Source organism: Podarcis muralis, chromosome 15 (genome assembly GCF_964188315.1).
Source record: "Podarcis muralis chromosome 15, rPodMur119.hap1.1, whole genome shotgun sequence".
Classification (NCBI taxonomy): Eukaryota; Metazoa; Chordata; class Lepidosauria; order Squamata; family Lacertidae; genus Podarcis; species Podarcis muralis.
In genome coordinates, this window is record NC_135669.1 from 5473437 (window position 1) to 5486157 (window position 12721).

General features: G+C 43.2%; 1 pseudogene; it reads left to right on the forward strand.

The window, feature by feature from the left end:
- The first annotated feature begins 6559 nt into the window (after positions 1-6559).
- LOC114586009 (U4 spliceosomal RNA) lies at positions 6560-6632 on the forward strand (annotated as a pseudogene).
- Positions 6633-12721: the final 6089 nt, after the last annotated feature.

Consider the following 12721-nt stretch of genomic DNA (forward strand, 5'->3'; position numbering starts at 1 on the left):
ATGGAAGGCGGGAGAAAAAAGCACAGCCCACCAAAAGCTGTACATTTTAATATACTTGTTTGGAAGACTCATATTTTATTCACTTCCCTTTGAGAAACTTTACACAGATCATATCAAGAAAGTGGGGAAAGGAGTGAGCCAGACTGGCAGCTGCTATAACAATAATTTTACATACACATATGAAAAACCCCAGCTATGACCACACACACACACACACACAAAGCTAGCATGATGTACATCAGATGCCAACTCATGTGATTCCTATACAGAGATGCTAGAGGGATCCACTGGTCTGAGTTCCAAAGCTAACTCACCTGATTGGCACTGATCTGCACAGACTACTGTGGGCATTGGAATGCTGTTGTCCTTCCTAATCCTTTTGTTATGTGGTTCCAGGGCTGCATTTCTTATATACCAGGGAGCAGCTGCTCCAAATGGCTAGAAAACATGGCTGAGCCCACATACATTCAAAATGGGGCCAGAGAGCAATGGCAATGTACAGGAAAAATATGCTGCCTATATGAGTGCACAGAAGCAGCAATCTTTTCATCCTCTGCAATGATCCTGGGGCAGATGATATATCGCTATCTCCAACAGTGCTATTTTTCTAGAAATGGCAACAGCACCCACCTGAGAGGTGCCGGAACTGAGTTCCACTGAGTTCCAGCTGAAAAAAGCCTTGACCTCCAATCACTCTCAGGGGCACATACAACCCCATTTTCAATGTGCATTGAGGTGGTCACACTTTCTAGACACTTGGAACAGCTATTGCAAACACACACACACAAACAGACTTAAGACTAAACACATGTAAAATTGAAACAAAACCACATTTAGACCCAATGTAGTCTGATCCATCCATTTTTTTCTCCTGCGTAGCCCAAATTTCTGTCATTTGTTATAAGACCCCTGACGCATCAGATAAAAAAGAAACGCACCCTGGTTACTAAATATCCTATTGCTGTAAGGAAAAAAACAATTGCAAAAGTGGATAATTTGTAACTCATGGGTGAATGTCTCAGGTTCAGTCCCTGGCATCTTTAAGTAGGACTGAGAGACTTGGTATAAGGAAGCTCACTATGTACAAGGTTGACTTTAGCAACCGAGAAGAGCCATTCTCATGTTGCCACCCTCTGCACCTCCCTCAGACGGGACACGTGGAGAAGGGCTTCAGATGACTCAGGGTCCAGGTTGGTTCATATGGAGAGAATTGGTCCTTGAGGTATTTGGTACATAAAGCTTTTTACATCAAAACCAGCACTTTGAATTGTGCCTGGAAACTATTTGGTATGCAACGGAGCTGTGTCCAGCTTTGTGTTATGTATTCAGACTATCTTGCCCATTAGAATCTATGGGTTGCATCCAGTATAAGTTCTACTTGGAGCAGCTTCACTGATCTTAATGGACATGACTAGCTTAGGCTTGTTCATTCTAGTGGGTCTACCCTATGTAGAACTTAGCTGGATACAAGCCTATAAAAATAATCTATTTTCTTCTGGATTTAAAATGAATGTTTTCCCCCCTTTTCTTGGTGTGTCGGTAACTATGTCATGGCAAATGGCAAAGGACTGCTATTACACCCAGCCAGATCACATGCAAATTTCCCTAGAAGTGCTAATATTCCAAGTGTGGAATGAATCCAAAAATTAGAACATAATTCTAAACTTCAGTGTCATTAGAGAAAATAAATGTTTTCCTTAGAGAAAGTAATAGACAGTTTCTAACGTTATGGTACATTAGCCTCTTTGATGCCCTTGCATATGATGCCATCATCTTTAATGCACATATTAAAGAGAAAGACGTTAGAGTTAATAAAGGGAATAGTTTCAATATCTGTACACTTACTGGAAAGTGTCAATTATTTCTACTCTGTAGGGCAGTTAAAAAGGTCTTCAGAGGACCTTATTTCCATTAGATAGTGACTATGTCCAAAATATTGAAATCATACATTTAACCATTATTTTGACTGACAGGTGTTCAAAAGGGCTCTCCCAAAGCATGAATGCTCTGTTGTGGTGGTTTCATAGATTCATACTATACCCAATTGTCCCTTCATGGATTCAGTTAGCCTATATTGTTATAGGTTTGTATAGGTTTGCAAGGATCTCCTGGGTGCCAGTTCTTCTCATAATATATGAAATTAGTAACTATGGGGTTTGAACAACGAATTTAGCAAGGCCTAAAAAAAAAGTCAAGCCAGCTTCCTCGGGAGATTGGCTGAGAGAGGTGCCATCAAAGAACAAAAACAGATATGGGCAGAGACAGTACCCTGACAAATCTAATGCCCTTTGAATCTAATGCTGTGCCACTGTGGGGAGCAAGCCCCTCTTGAGATGTGATACTCGGAACCCTCTCTCCACCCAAAGTCAGGTGTAAATATGTGTAAGTAAACCATAGACACTACAGCCTCTGCTGCATCTCATTTTCCCCAAAGGAAACACAAACCCTTATAAACTGTCAAGACCCCTGGGATCTTGCACACTGTCAGACTGCCATAAAAGCCCTTCTGTTTGTTGTCCGATGCTGTAAGCACACCAGGCACAGTGTTTGCAGTAATTAACTTTATTGTTCAGTAACCAAGGAGTCAGCACACAGCACATCCATCAGATAAGCAAGTCAGTTGCAGAAACTAAAGTTCTGGCCCCTATTTCCCCGCCCCTTATTTATACCTCCCTCCTTGTGTTTTTTCGCTGTGACTCAGCTATTCTTAATTGTTCTAGCCTTTTCTCAACCCTTCGTTCCTGCACTGAGAGTGGGGGAAGGGAAGGAGCTGAATCGGGACTGTATTTAAGAAGAAGAAGAAGAAGCCACTCTGGGCAGCTTCCAACTGAATATTAAAAATACAATACAGCATTAGACATTAAAAACTTCCCTAAACAGTTGTCTTTTAAAAGTAAAACAGTTGTTTATTGCCTTGTCATCTGCTGGGAGGGCGTTCCACAGGGCAGGCGCCACTACTGAGAAGGCCCTCTGCCTGGTTCCCTGTAACCTCACTTCTTGCCCCTGCTCCTTCTCTATCACCATCTGTGGCTACCTCATGGCCTCTCCCCTTCACCCTCAGTCTCTGTTGATGATTCCACCCTGAACCACCAGTCTGAACCTAGTTCAAAGTCCTCTTCCCCCTCAGGTGCCTCCTGGACCACGGGCTGTCACCACTCTTCCTCACTCAGCCAGTCCCTGACAAAGGACCACATGCCAGCACTGGGTGGAGCCAAGGGCAGAACTGGGTGGCACAACAAATGTAAATCTTACCTTTGTACAGTATACTAGTTTTGACACACACTCACACAACTCTTTGAGGACACTTTCCAGCCAGGCAAAAACACTTGAGATGTGAAGCAGGGTCACCGAGGTGGTATCCTGGAGGGACATCACTGTCGGGTTCATGGGGAAATGCTTACCTTTTCTCAGTGGTGGTATCAGGTAAATTTTTTGTTTGCTTTTACTGCCACCAACACAACAGCAGACTTCCCCTTTCAGTGATCCAGGCACTTTTTTTTTTTTAACATCAGAATGCCTCAGACACAGCAACATTTATTTTGATGGAATAATGGCCAGTATATGCACAAAGGGCAGCCACCCAATTCCCTACCATCATACTCCAATTTCAGCAACCTTCATCTCAGCTCTAGCATATATACACCACATTTTTGATGCTGTGTAGAATCATTGTTGCTAAAACCTCCAGAGATGTTCTCACTTACATATGTTCAATCATCATCCCACAGATGACAGCTGTACCCTATCTGCTTGTCAGCCAAGCACATAACCAAAAAATGTCTGAAACTGTGATTCTTCTCATAATGAGCCTCTTACCAGAAACTGCTTGCAAAGATTCAGTTGTATGCATGGTCGATCAGAAGTGATTCCCACTGAATTCAATGGGGCTCACTTCCCCATAAAAGGTATTATTTATATTTTACATGGATTCTATGGCTGAAAAGGTACACTCTTTTCTTCATTCTTTTATCTGATATTTTGCAGCTTGTTTCATACTGATAGACAGTGAACCTTTTTCACTGAATCAATTTACAAATAGTCATTACAATAATTTACAACTGGTTGACTGTCTCAGAGATCAATGACTCATCTGGACAGTACATTTCAGAGCTTCTGTTACAAAAAATAATATTTATACAGCTTGATTATTTAAAGTGATCTTTTTCTTTAAATTCAAAAGAATCAATAGCTCTTCCTGCCAATAATATTAGCTAAGCACAAAACACAAAATAGGTTTTGATTGCTCCTTAGATGTTTAGATGTGATTATATATGGTGCACAATGATTCTTCAACATCATCTTCTCCTAGTTCATAATTTGCAAGGTTCAGAGTCTGCCTGTTATATGTGGACCCATGTCCACATTGTAGCTTAGAATGAATAAGGATTTATCTTGCAAGTCTGATTGTTGCAAATTTTGTCATATAGGTTTGCCAATTTTTCCAAAAAGGATGTGTCTCAGGTGTTTGAAATATCTTGACTCAATGATGTTCTCTCTACAAGAAGAAGCAAGAACACTAGAAGAGGGAATGGAGAAGAGCCAGTAGGTGGTTTTGACTAGAAAAGAGTATGAGAATCCCCACCCCTTCCATGTGAACACCTGCACAGCTATTATAACTGACTAAGGGCACAACCCAAAGGCAAGATCTTCTGGGATGAGCAAGGTTAGGATTCACTCATCTGGTCTACATCAATGTAACTCCTCATCCTGGCTCAGCCAGAGACATATCTCCCTCTCCCAGCCTAGATCTTAAGGCAGCAGTCAGCAAATTTTTTCAGCCGTAGGCCGGTCCACCGTCCCTCAAACCATGTGGTGGGCCGGACTATATTTGGGGGAGGGGGGATGAACGAATTCCTATGCCCCACAAATAACCCAGAGATGCATTTTAAATAAAAGGATACATTCTACTCATGTAAAAACATGCTGATTCCCGGACCATCCGCGGGCCGGATTTAGAAGGCGTTTGGGCCGGATCCAGCCCCTGGGCCTTAGTTTGCCTACCCATGTCTTAAGGCCTAAAAGGGGGACTGGTGGGGCCAAACAAGATTAGGGGATTTTAGGTGGCATTCGATGTCCATCCAGCTCATCCATGTGACAAGGTAACCCAACGTAAATTAAGACAGCAAAAAGGGTGATGCAACTCAAACTCCATTTTAAAGGCTCCCCCCCCCCCCTTGGCCAGCAGTAACCCTACTCCTGAAACCACCATTCAGGAGTAGGGTTACTTTATGCCATCTTAATTTAAAGCAGCATAATCTATTGCAGCTACCTGTATTCAGGATTTCCCTTTACAACTGGAACAGATTTGGGGCATGTTTTCTCTCTCATTCCTCCTACCCCCAATACTGAGAGGCTGTTAAATGAGCGATCTTCTATTAGTCTGCCCAATTTCAACCAGTGCCTACCATTGGGGGCACAATCATGAATTAAGTCTTCTATACTCCATCACCTGCCAAATAACAACCTTCCAAATGATATCGCTCTTGTCTGGTTTATTCCATTAGGGCAGTCCTAGCAGAAGTAAATGAGAATGGGAACACATTCTCCAGCTTGTTCTGAATGGGACTCTTAGCTCTTGACTCACTTACTTACATATCAATTTAGAACTCTTAGCTGGATTTAAATTGAGTTGAGACCGACCTGTTTAAGACAAAATTGCATCTTTCCCCTTACAGAATGTTCTGTAGGAGATTAGAACACGAACAAAGAGAGGGGGGGTATCATATTATTACAATCTGAGAAGCCTTTGTAAAACCATTCTCTCTATATACTAATAGCAAATTCAGTTCTCCCAGTACTATCCACACACACACACACACACACACACACACACAGCTAAAAATGGCACTACCCACACATGAGAGGAGGTTTCAGCAGGCTTGGGAGAACCCTGAGGTTTACAGAAGAAAGGAAGAAAATCCTCATGGGATGAAAAACAAAGTAACCCAAAGAGAAATGTTGTCATTGGCCATGGAATACTCACTGACTGTTAAGGGAAGCTCATGCATAACACCCAGCTATCATACCATCTGTAACCTTGTGCAAACAGATAACTGAGATGGACACTTTTTACATTTATTCATACAGGTATATAATGTTCAATAAGTACACAATCTCAATACCTGTCTGCACAACAGTTGAGCTTTACAAATCCACAGCTGTGCACCCTTTCACACGAACACTTATACATGTGCAGATGCAGCTTGCCCTTACGTTCAGTGTGATTTGTGAACAAATCTACAAGATGAAACAGAGGGAGTAGCTGGGACTACTGGTCAGAGAGCACTCCATACATTTAATAATTCTCAGTGGCTTTGGTCATGTTGTCTTGCTCCTTAAGAAAATTTTACTGACGTGCATGGAAAGCCAATGCAAAAGTCTTTGCATTGAATTAAGCAATATCACCACTTAATATGCTTGAGCAAGGTTGCCTAGTTCAAAGCTCAGCTAATTAAAATTTAGGCTTAAAACCGATTTTGGTAGCTGTATGAGCTAATGGGGCATGGAATACCAAGAGGGGTCCTCATTATATCTCCAATTTGCACAGATGCCAGTGTCTATCTTTGATATGGCAGTGGCAGTATCATAGCCAATGAGGTTAATCCGAGGTGTGATTATTGCTAATTGAAATTGCTCCTTAGGAGGCCCCTGTTATGACGACACGCTGAAGATAGTGCTATGCATACAGGATAACTTCTAGGGAGCAACTTGAAGGCGACCATAAGCTTGGACCATCTCTCTATCTCTGTTACTGTTGCCAAAAGAAACATTTTTAAACAGATATTTATATGTATAGAATGCTGAGCTGACGGAGTTGGCTTAGAGGAGGGCCTTTGTGGTACAGCATGGACTTGGCAAGGCATACAGTAGATTCCAGGTCTGGTTTTTAACAGCTGTAGGTAGGGCTAGGAAAGACCCATTAATGAAACCCTTGAGAGTCACTAACAATGAGTACAGAGAATACTGAACAAGATATTGGTGAACATGGCAACAAGTCCATTCCCCTGCTTTGTGGGCAGGCGTCTTTGTGGGCAGGTCCTCAATCTCCCTTGAAAACCAGCCTATTGCAGGCCGGATCCTTTTCCTGTCTCCAAAAGGGCCATTGGCAGAGGGGGTTGGTGGGTGCAGGGCCAACTGACCAATTGCGGCTCTTGGCATTATGCTCAGGGGAAGTTTAAATGACTGGCCTGTGGGGCCTTCCAGCATCTCTCTCACTGTACCAGTTCTCTTATAACCAAAATGCTTAAGTCTAATTAATGCATGAGTGGGGTTGTTGCCATAGAGTAACCTGTCACTCACCTTGTGAGGAGGGAAGTCAGCCCTATTGTTCCCTCAGTCTACCACAGTGTTTCCCAAACTTGGATCTCCAGCTGTTTTTGGACTACAATTCCCATCATCTGGTCCTGCTAGCTAGGGATCATGGGAGTTGTAGCCCCAAAATAGCAGGAGACCCAAGTTTGGGAAACACTGGTCTACCAGGTAAACTCCAGTGTGTAAAGAGGTCTGAGCTGGTTGCTCCAAGCTCAGAAATCATGGCTTTTCTACAAAGCCATTGTGTTCCTGTACCAAATAATTGAGGAACTTTCACCACTTTGGAACTAACAAGTTTTTCTGCCTGTGTTTTATGAGTGCTGTATGGAAGAACACGTCAACCTGACATTTGAAGGGTTTGTAAGTAAACCATTTTTAACTTTCCAATTGTGTGGTCTTTTTCTATCCTAATGAAAGTGGAAAACTTTGGAAGGGCTTATTTTAAAGGCCTAACAGCCTATATTTCCACGCTTCATGTTGCTACATATTTTGTGATTTTAAATCTCTGCTGGGATTCTCTCACCACAGAGAATCTTGCCCCAAATCTGGATCTTGGCATCCAAGAAATTATCTTTTTATACCTTTTTTCTTCTTCTTAACCAAGAGCATTTAGCTGATAAAGAAGACTGAAGGAGACTGCAGTTTTAATATGGTTACCACACAATCACAGACCCACAGTGCTTCATATAAATCATCTGGAATGCCATTGCCAAATTTAGTCCAGAAATCTATGCTGGACTATTGTGAATCAGCAAGTGGAGCAGCTGGAGCAAGGAAGTTGGAGGTAACTGCAAAACAACTGTGGCAAGACGCAATTAATTTGTCTTATATGGACAGCCCTGGTTCTTTACATGGTGAGTGTACACGAAATGGGGTTGGAGATGCCTTATCCAAAGTAAGAGATTTTGCTACATATTTTTTAATGAAAGTTTCGCTAGCTGGTCAATTAACCCACACTCGTTGGGAGCTGATACATATGCTCTCCGGCAACCTCAACTTACTCCATATAAGTAAACCTCAACAATGTGTTATAACAATTTTGGCATAATAGACAGCCACAACAGAGACTGAAACTCCCTCACTGTGGGAACTTTTATATGACCAATGTCTCTTGTCAAAACAAACAGCAGAGTGAATCTTTAGCAGGATGGACACATTGGAAAAGGAAGTTTCTGGTTTGAATGCCATAATTGGTACACTGATCAGGTTAGCGGAGACAGGAATTCTAATTTTAGCACCACAGAAAGGACGTACTAGCAAAGAAACTGGAGTTGGTGATGGTTTGATGGTACATCAAGATGGGGATAGGTCTAAGCTTGCTAAGTCCCTATTTGATTCAGTAGCTAAACAATTAAATGACATGTATAAGATTGGAACTTGAACTCAGAGACCTACTTGTACACCAATATGAAAGCTCAGGAGATGGATTTGGAGGAGTTGTTTTCCATTCTTGACCTAACCCCTTCAGGTCCAAGGCTACAGATAGTGAATAAGTATGCTCATAACCCACTTGCTATCTTTCAAGGAAATGATCTCGGTCCATCAATTTATCTAATTTGTTCAAGCCCTAATCTGGCATCTTTTGATTGAACTCTGGAGGCTACAGGTCAACATTCTGTGTTTCCTGCCCTATGGCACAGAAAGAAAGAAAGGGCGATGGATTAATATACACCCCTAGAAAGACAGTGAGTGAGGGGAAAACTCTAAATTCCAATGATGATTATGTTAGGAAGAGGTCCGCAGAGGATCCACAGCTGGTAATTTATAATTGGCCAGTGAAGAAATCCAATGGAATAATTAGGGATCAAGCTCTGCCCTCTCCTCTGGCCACCTTAGGAATGTGCCAGTCGATGACAAAGATTTCCCTTGTTTATCAGCTCCATCTGGTACGCAGGCTGAGACCCTATCTGCCAGCGGACTTCCTCGCCAGAGTGGTGCATGCTCTAGTTATCTCTTGCTTCAGCTATTGCAATGCGCTCTATGTGGGGCTACCTTTGAAGGTGACACGGAAACTACATCTAATCCAGAATGTGGCAGCTAGACTGGTGACTGGGAGCGGCCGCCGAGAACACATAACACCAGTCTTGAAAGACCTACACTGGCTCCCAGTACGTTTCCAGGCACAATTCAAAGTGTTGGTGCTGACCTTTAAAGCCCTAAACGGCCTCAGCCCAGTATACCTGAAGAAGCGTCTCCACCCCCATCGTTCTGCCCAGACACTGTGGTCCATCGCCGAGGGCCTTCTGGCGGTTCCCTCCCTGCGAGAAGACAAGTTACAGGAAACCAGGCAGAGGGCCTTCTCGGTAGTGGCACCCGCCCTGTGGAACGCCGTCCTACCAGATGTCAAAGAGAAAAACAACTACCGGGCTTTTAGAAGACATCTGAAGGCAGCCCTGTTTAGGGAAGCTTTTAATGTTTAATAGACTATTGTATTTTAATATTCTGTTGGAAGCCACCCAGAGTGGCTAGGAAAACCCATCCAGATGGGTGGGGTATAAATAATAAATTATTATTATTATTATTATTATTATTATTATTATTATTATTATTATTATTGCTGCCTCTTTTGCCCAACGGCTAGCAAAGGGTCCTAGGCACCATCCATGCCTTTTGGCGGAACATTCTAAGCAAGACGCTCCCTCTCAGCTTCAGTCCCATCTGCAGTATGGAGACAGACAATAATAGCCATTTTAATGCTGAGGCTTGCTGTTAGAATTACTGTAAGGTATTGCTTTTGAAGCACTTTGAACCCTTGAAAGTGAAACAAGAAGGGCTAAGTGTTATTATAAAGCATTTTGAACTATCTCCTCTTTGCTTTGCACAGTTCATTTCTTTAATTAACTGTCTCAAGAGCTGCATCTGTAACATTTTACTCATTTCCAGAGAGTGTTCAGAAGCTACCCTGATAAGTCATTAGGTTGAACTAAAGCCTTGGCTAGGTTTAATTAATTTAAATATTTGTGGCAGAACGATATGCAGGGGAGTGTTGTTCTTAATCAGTACAGACAGGGCTGTTCTGTTCGGCAAAACTGCTCCATCTCATGCCGACAATAAGAGCAGACTATGATAGAAGGAATGTTAATGTTAGTACAAGGGCAGGGAGAAAGGCTAGCTGATCCCAACACATGCTTCATTATCTGATAAGTGCAATACAAATCAGTGTGACATTCAATTACAGGTAATAACCCATCTTACACTTATCCGCATTTTGGGGTTACTGTGGGGCAGCTGGAGGGACTCTGAAAAAGGACTTCAGATAAGAGGACACTTCCCTTGATCCCTCAAAGGAAAGCTAATTCCTCTGTAGCTTGAAGTTGGGAGAGGAGCTAGACTCTGCAAGTGTGGCAGTTCTCTTTTACAAATGCCAAAAAGATTTTTTCAGGTGAGGGAGCTCCAATCTTTTATTACAGGGGTGGGGAACCGGACAGAGCTTGTGTGGCAGCCAGCCAAGTTTGACAACATACCCTCCAACATTTCCCCCCGGTAAAAAGAGGGACGCCCTATTTTAAATAACGACAACAACAACAACAACAGTAGTAGTAGTAGTAGTAGTAGTAGTAGTAGTAGTAGTAGTAGTTTTGGATACCCCACCCATCTGACTGGCTTGCCCCAGCCACATTGGACAATTTCCAACATATATAAAGGTAAAGGGACCCCTGACCATTAGGTCCAGTCGTGGATGACTCTGGGGTTGCGCCGTTCATCTTGCTTTATTGGCTGAGGGAGCTGGCGTACAGCTTCCGGTCATGTGGCCAGCATGACTAAGCCGCTTCTGGCGAACCACAGCAGCGCATGGAAACGCCATTTACCTTCCCGCCAGAGCAGTACCTATTTATCTACTTGCACTTTGATGTGCTTTTGAATGGCTAGGTTGGAAGGAGCAGGGACCAGGCAACGGGAGCTCGCCCCGTCGCGGGGATTCGAACCGCCAACCTTCTGATCGGCAAGCCCAAAGCTCAGTGGTTTAGACCACAGCGCCACCCGCGTCCCTTCCAACATATATAAAAACATAGTAAAACATTAAACATTAAAAAACTTCCATGTACAGGGCTGCTGTCATATGTCTTCTAAATGTTGTATAGTTACTTATCTCCTTGGCTCGGGTATCACATAACTCCATACCCTCCAACATTTCCCCAGTGAAAATAGGGGCATCCTAAGGAAAAGTGGGACATTCCAGGATCAAATCAGAAACCAGGCTGGCTTCTCTCAACCTGGGAATATCCCTGGAAAATAGGGACACTTGAAGGGTCTCTGACAATGATGTCAGTCTACTGGAATGTCACAGAAGGCTTTTGTTTCCTCCAGAAGGTTTGGGTTTTATATCACAATACTCCTTGCACGCCTAGAAATCCTGTGGACCTGGGCCTTCAGAGCAGGGGTGAGGAACCTTTTCTGGCCAGCAACTGAGATCCTCATCTCCCACTCCCTGGCAGGCCAAATTTAACAGATAATAGGAAAGTAGATAATGTTATCCATAATGTATTAAGCTGTTCCTTATATAAGCATCCTAGGAGGCATATTTCTTGCTAATATTTTATAGTCCCAAGTCAATAGGCCTCTTCTAAGGATGAGATGTATTCTCCTTGCAGGCAACAATTATTTTTACTACACTTTATTTGGCAGCAAATAAAATGCAAGCTGGGGACACGGGTGGCGCTGTGGGTAAAAGCCTCAGCGCCTAGGGCTTGCTGATCGAAAGGTCGGCGGTTCGAATCCCCGCGGCGGGGTGCGCTCCCGCTGCTCGTTCCCAGCGCCTGCCAACCTAGCAGTTCGAAAGCACCCCCGGGTGCAAGTAGATAAATAGGGACCGCTGACTAGCGGGAAGGTAAACGGCGTTTCCGTGTGCGGCTCTGGCTCGCCAGATGCAGCTTGTCACGCTGGCCACGTGACTCGGAAGTGTCTTCGGACAGCGCTGGCCCCCGGCCTATAGAGTGAGATGGGCGCACAACCCTAGAGTCTGTCAAGACTGGCCCGTACGGGCAGGGGTACCTTTACCTTTACCTTTAAAATGCAAGCTTAGCATACAATGTTGCTTTTGATCATCCTATATGATATTTCATAGTTTATATTAGAGATTTATCTGAGTGTTGTTGATTTTTCTTGTTTGCTGTGGTTTGGGGTGCTTTTTAACCTGTAGAAGAGCTATAGGAGTAAATGTTATTCATGCATACATTGAATGTCAGATGTTTTGTTGCCTCTCTTCTTGCAGTGGGCAATGCACTGTGCAAGTACATATGTAAAATTCTAATCTGACTTTTAGGTTTTCAAGCATTATCAAATTTCATGTTTGAAATGGGACTTCAAGAGATACTGTAAATTAATGATGGACTGACCCTGCTCTTGGGATCTTTACTGGAGATGATCGCATGCTACAGGACTTTTTCGCAACTTCCTTAAAGTGGGGAAG